Source organism: Bos javanicus, chromosome 4 (assembly GCF_032452875.1).
Source record: "Bos javanicus breed banteng chromosome 4, ARS-OSU_banteng_1.0, whole genome shotgun sequence".
In the NCBI taxonomy this organism is placed as follows: Eukaryota; Metazoa; Chordata; class Mammalia; order Artiodactyla; family Bovidae; genus Bos; species Bos javanicus.
In genome coordinates this window covers 3,061,373-3,068,799 of record NC_083871.1, presented here as the reverse complement: position 1 = coordinate 3,068,799, position 7,427 = coordinate 3,061,373, and positions in this window count along the sequence as shown.

The following is a 7,427-nucleotide window of genomic DNA, read 5'->3' as shown; positions in this document are numbered from 1 at the left end:
CAGCAGCATGTGAACTGAGAAATTCAAGGTGTACAACTTGGGATTGAAAGAGGCAGAGGAACCAGAGATCAAAATGCCAACATCCGTTGGATCATGAAGAAAGCAAGGGAGTTCCAAAAAACATCTACTTCTGCTTTACTGACAATGCTAAAGCCTTTGACTGCATGGATCTCAACAAATTGTAGAAAAATCTTAAAGAGATGGGAGTACTATATCACCTAATCTGTCTCCTGAGAAACCTGTATATGTGTCAAGAAGCAACAGTTAGAACCAGACATGGAACAACTGACTGATTCAAAACTAGGAAAAGAGTATGACAGGGCTGTATATTGTCACCCTGCTTGTTAAGTCCTAAGTAGAGTACATTGTTCAAAATGCCGGATTGGATAAGTCACAAGCTGGAATCTAATTGCTGGGAGAAATAGCAACAACCTCAGATATGAAGATGATACCACTCTAATGGCAGAAAGTGAAGAGGAACTAAAGAGCCTGTTGATGAGGGTGAAAGAGGAGAGTGAAAAGCTAGCTTGAAACTAAATATTAAAAAAAAAAAAATAGGATCATGGCATCCAGTCACATCACTTCACAGCAAATAGATGGGAAAACAGCGACATATTTTATTTTCCTGGGCTCCAAAAATCACTATGTACAGTGACTGTAGCTGTGAAATTTGAAAAAAAAGGCTTGCTCCTTGGAAGGAAAACTATGATACATCTAGACAGCATATGAAAAAGCAGAGACATATCTTTGCAAACAAATGTCCATATAGTCAAAACTATAGTTTTTTCAGTAGTCATGTATGGATGTGAATGTTGTACCAAAAAGAAGGGTGAATGATGAAGAAGTGATGCTTTCAAATTGTCGTGCTGGGGAAGTCTGTTGAGAGTCTTTTGGATTGCAGAGATTGAACCACTGTATCCTAAAGGAAATCGACCCTGAATATTCACTGGAAGGATTGATGATGAAGCTGAAGCTCCAGTACTTTGACTACCTGATGAGAAGAACAAATTCCATGGAAAAGACCCTGGTGCTGGGAAAGATTGAAGGCAAAAGAAGAAGGGAGAAACACAAGACGAGATGGCTAGGTAGCATCACTGACTCAATGGACACAAGTTTGAGCAAACTCCAGGAGATAGTGGAGGAGAGAGGAGACTGGCCTGCTACAGTCTATAGGATCTCAAAGAATCAGATGTGACCTTGTGACTGACAACAAGAAGAATTCATCTATTTATTGGAAGTCTTTTAATTATTATTCAGCATCACTATTAGTAATTCATCTGTCAGACTTTCTATCTTACTGAATCAATCTTGCAAGATTACAGTTACAGTTACAACTTTTGTGAGTACTCTGGTGTGCAGGGCTGGCTCCAGTTTGAGAACTTTTTTGGGGCATACTGATGCTGGCTGATGGTGTCCACCAGGTCTAGTGGGTTGGGGGGTACTGCTTTAGAGGATCTCTGCTGCTGGCTGAGTGTGGCTCCCTGGTGTGGCTGAGGGGGTCAGAAATCTGACTGTTGAAAGTGACCAGAATCCTGTGGAACCCCTTGCAGGAAAAAAAAAAAAAATTCTGTGTCTGCCATTTCTTGATGCAGGAGACAGGCTTCATCAGCCTCCATAACCTTTTCCGAGTTTATCTAGCAGGGAAGTCATTTATCTAGCAGGGAAGGCATTTATCTAGCAGGGAAGGCAGAGGATGAGGAAACAAGACAGGAGCCATCAATACATAATAGTGTAGCCTTGGGGCAGGGTCCTAGTTCAACCTGAAGAGATGCTATAACAGTATCCTTGATCCTTTTTGCAAACGCTGAAACCCCTACCAAGTGTGAGAGGTTAACTGTATGCTGTCCACAAGCATGTAAACCCTAGATCAGTTGTAACAAGAAGGTTGATTATGCTGACTCCCACTTATCTCACTATTAACCTTTCAGAAGAAAGTCCACAGGACGATCACACCCTCTTTGACCGATTACTATAAAACTCCTCACTACCCACTCCAGGTGGGAACAAGAAGTTTTGAGGGCATTAGCCTGGTGGCCCCTTTGCATGTCAAAGCAGTAAAGCTATTCTTTTCTACTTTACCCAAAACTCTATCTCTGAGCTTTAATTCAGCCTCAGGGTAAAAAGGCTGGGTTCAGCATCTTTGTGTCAGCTCCATAAGTGAACCCAAGGTAAGGAAAGCAGTGCTAATAGGTTAGATAGGAAGAGTCACAGATGTTGCTGCCAGGGCTGGGCCCTCTGGATAGAATGTGAGCCACTTATACCCACTAGCTCATCCATGTGCAGAGAAATTTCTAATAGATCCCTGACCCTTAGGTACACACTATAAAATTAGTCAATGAATCTCCTTCACGTATGACAGGGGGCCTGTTCAAGCCACTGACTATCTGCTGGGACTTGGGTCAAGCAAGTTTCCATTCTACTGTTTAACAGTGGAAGCTTGATTTCATTTCCATTCTACTGTTTAACAAGTGGAAGCTTGTAGTCCTCTGGCTGTCTTGGGCATAAGCCACACTAGTTTTCAGAGCCAGATGTTCTGGTTGTTCATCTTTCCCATGTGGGATCCCCAGACTGGGAAGTGTGATGTGAGGTTTAGAGCCCTTTGTCCTCGGGGATCCCTCCTTATATGGATCAAGTGCAGGGGATGGATGTGCAAGCCAGACTGTGTCTCCTTCCTCCTACTTATCTCAGTGTGGTATTCCTTTTTATATTTAGTTGTTAAAATTTTTCTCTTTTAGTCCTCAGGTCATTATCAGAAATAGTTTTGCTACATGTAGTTGCAATTTTGTTTATCCCATGGGAGGAAGTGAGCCCTGATCTTTCTACTCTTTCCCCACATGTAGATTTTACTGTCCCCAACATCCTTCCTTGTCTTCCCCTGAAGATGGTATTTAAGATGAGGGCTTCAGCCATTTGAGGAGTTACTGTTTTCCTGGTCCCTCCTATGTACAGTGACTGAAGTCATTCAGTCTTGTCCAGACATTTTGCAACCCCATGGACTTTAGCCTACCAGGCTCCTCCGTCCATGGGATTTTCCAGGCAAGAGTACTGGAGTGGGTTGCCATTTCCTTCTCCAGGGGATCTTCCTGACCCAGTGATCGAACCCGGGTCTCCTGTATTTTAGGCAGACGCTTTACCATCTGACACACCAGGTAAGTCCTATGTATATATGTTATTAAAGTTCTGTTTGATTTTCTCCTGTTAATCTGTCTCATGTCAATTAAATTCTTAGACCAGCCGGAGCAACCTAGAAGGGTATGAAGAGCCTAGAACAGGCTTCTGCTTGTTTTAAATGTTGAAATAAATATTTTCATTACCTTCCATTTTCTATTAAATATTACCCAAATTTGCAGTCTAATGAAGTCATTCAGCCCCTAATGTTGGTTCTGGAGACCAGAGATACAAATTGCCTATAAGGTCATTTTTTTTTTTTTTAACTAGGTTTAGATGCTTTCCAGTGGTCTATGGTCTTTGAGTTCCTGTGAAGGAAATGTCTCTGGTAAAATGAAACCTTCTCAGGGACTGCTCAGGAAGCTTTTAGTTCTGAAATAAAGTGCACCATTTGGTTGCTATCTACATCTGAGACAGTTGATGTATTAACTAACACATTAATAATTGTCTCACTGAAAGGTCAAGGGTTACTCTAACAGTACAGGAATGGATTTAAAACCCCATTTCTATTATATGACTGAGTGCTGCCATTCTACTACATATGGCAATCAAGCTTGTCCAGAGTTGTTCAATTTACTGTGGTATCTGTTTTATTTTATATGTATATCAATAAGAATCTTGGAAAGATTGAGGGAATTTCCTAAACTGATTCTCATAGTAACAAAATAACTCAGCTTTAAGCCCAAGAATTTTGACCTAAAGATTAATTTTCTTCACTGTTGCCATTTCGATAGGATTATGTCTCTCCTGTGACAATTGAACTGTTTTTCTGGAAGTTGAGTTTTGTCTTTTGATGATCCTGGGTCATAAACTCTGTTCTGATTAGTTTGGTGCAGGTGGTAGATACCAGCCACTGAAGAACCATGACTCTGTTTATAAACCCCTCAGAGTCTCTGTGTTCAAGAAACTATATACAAAAAGTTTCTATTGTGAATCTGTGTTTTATAGCAAGCCATACATAACTCCCTAAAGGCTTAATATTGGCAAATTCCATGAAAAATGAACCTGAGAATATTTGCATCATAATCAACGGTAGGGCATTTTAAGTATAGAAATATGAGATCTAAATCTCAGCATAATGATTCAGTATCTCTGGAAATGAGGTTTAGAATCTGTTAAATAACAAGAGACCATTTTGATGCAAATTAATTAAAGTACCACAGATACAGTGGGCTTTGGGCAATAAAATACTATATTAAGCACCTGAAATAAAGTTTTTGATTTATTTAGAATTCATGCACTAACCAACCCAAATTTCCACTCATACTAGAGATTTTTCTAATATGGAACTGGGGAAGGCTCAGTGGAAAAAACCCTGCCTGGCAACACAGGAGACATGGGTTCAATCCCTAGGTCAGAAAGATCCCCTGGAAAAGGAAATGGTAACCCACTCCAGTATTTTTGTCGAGGAAATCCCATGGACAGAGGAGACTTGTAGGCTATAGTCCATGAGGTCACAAAAGTGTCAGACACAATTTAGCAACTAAACAACTCAATAGGAAGTTCATTGTCCAAATATGTATTGTGAGGTACTAACATGCAGGATATTATAATCAACATGATAATCTGTAGCATATAGATTCAATACTAGAAGAACAATAAAGGTCATCAGAGAAAAAGATATAAAACCAAATAAATTAAACAAAAACCAGATTATTCTGCAATCAAATAATAAATAAATGCAAGTTTCAGAAAATGTGCTTTAATAATTATGTGAAAAAAGTAACGATTTTAATTAGCAAAATATAAGCCCATGTATAGATTGTCAACAAAAGATAAAAAGCTAATGCAACTCAAGTCCCCAAATGTCCCTTTAGATAAGAGTAACTAATATGAGGACAAAGAAATTCTATAATTTAAAAGAGGAAATTGATTGAGAGCACAAATACCAATGCACAGTACATCAGGCTCTTTTGTTATATATTCATATAATACTCATATAAATTTATTCATATAAATAAATGTTTTCAGTTAAGTATTTATATTAATATATATATTCAAATTTTGACAAAGATGCAAAAGCAATTCAATGGGAAAAGGGTAGAATTTCAAGTGAAGTGAGAGTAACTGTATGTTTATAGGCAAAAATACGCTGAAGCCTTTGATTATATGGATCACAGCAAACTGTGGAAAATTCTTCAAGAGATGAGATTACCTGACCACCTTACCTGTCTTCTGAAAAACCTGTATGTGGGTCAAGAAGCTCCAGTTAGAACTGGACATGGAACAACTAACTGGTTCAAATTTGGGAAAAGAGCATGACAAGGCTATATATTGTCACCCTGCTTATTTAACTTATATATAAGAGTACATCATGTGAAATGCCAGGCTGAAATCAAGATTGGCAGAAGAAATATCAATAACACAGATATGCAGATGATACCACTGTAATGGCAGAAAGTGAAGAGGAACTAAACCTCTTGATAAGGGTGAAAGAGGAGGATGAAACATCTGGCCTAAAACTCAACACTGAAAAAAAAAAAAAATAGAGAAACTAAGATTGTGGCATCTGGTCCCATCATTTCACGACAAATAGAAGGAGAAAAAGTGGAATCAGAGACAGATCTTCTTGGGCTCCAAAATCACAATGGGTGGTGACTGCAGCCATGAAATTAAAAGACGCTTGCTCCTTAGAAGGAGTACTATGACAAAACTAGACAGCATACTAAAAAGCAGAGACATCACTTTGCCAAGTTCCATATAGTCAGAGTTATGCTTTACCAGTAGTCATGTACAGATATGAGAGTTAGACCATAAAGATGGCAGAGTACTGAAGAGCTGATGCTTTCAAATTATGGTGCTGGAGAAGATTCTCAAAAGTCCCTTAGACAGCAAGGAGATGAAACCAGTAAATCCTAAAGGAAATCAACACTGAATATCGTTTGGAAGGACTGACGCTGATGTTGAAGCTCCAATAGTTTGGCCACCTGATGGGAAGAGCCAACTCACTGGAAGAGACCCTGATGCTGAGAAAGATTGAAGGCAAAAAAAGAATTGGGCAGCCAAAGATAAGATTGCTAGATAGCATCACTGACTCGATGGACATGAATTTGAGCAAACTCTGAGAGATTCTGGTGGACAGAAAAGCACAGCATTCTGCAATGCATGGGGATGCAAAGAATCAGCCACAATTTAGGGACTGAACAACAACAATAGCAGAAGATAATAATAACCATGAGAAAAACAAACAAAAAAAATCCTTGATTAAAACTCATGTCGTATAAAAATTAACTCAGATTAAATCATGGGACTAAATGTAAAATAAAAACTGTAAAACTTAAAAATCAGAAGAAAAAGTTGAAATGTAAGACTAGCCAGAGAAATGTTAGAATTGATACCAAAAGTATCATCTATTTAAAGTAAAATTAATAAATCAGACCTTATAATTATTAAACAGTTTTGTTCTGTGAATCACCATATTAAGAGAATGAGAATAATCTATAGACTGATAAAATATTTTTGACCACATTTTAACAAAGGAGTAAGATATATAACTAATACATACACTTTATAATATACAATATACACTAATATTCTATCTAATAAAATATATCCTAGTATATGTAATATGAACTGGCATTATATACTAGTATTTTCTCCTTATTTATAGTTTGTCTCATTCTCTTAGTATTATCATCCAAAAATTGCCAAAGATAAAGCTCAGCTTCCAGAATAACTTCCAGATTAATTTATTTTTTTAAGAGTATTTTGATGTGGATCATCTTTTTTCAGTATTTATTGAATTTGCTACAACACTGTTTCTGCTTTACTTATTTATTTTTTTAGCTATGAGGCTTGTGAGATCTTAACAAGGGATCAAACCCACAACCCTGCACTGTAAGGCAAAATCTTAACAATTGGACCACCAGGCAAGTCCCCCAGATTAATTTCTTAATCTGGAAATTATATTTTCAGATATATAACTAGAAAGTCAACAGGAAAACAAAAATAAAAGCAGAGAATTCACTGAAGAATGTACACAGATATCAATAAACATATGAAAATATATCCAGTTATATTACCCATAAGGGATATGCAAATTAAAACCACATTAAGACTTATTGGAATGACTGCTGCTGCTGCTAAATTGCTTCAGTTGTGTCTGACTCTTCTCGACCCCATGGATTGCAGCCTACCAGGCTCCTCCGTCCATGGGATTTTCCAGGCAAGAGTACTGGAGTGGAGCGTCATTGCCTTCTCCTGGAATGACTGAAGTAGTAATAATAATAAATAGTGACAACACAAAATTCTTATGAGAA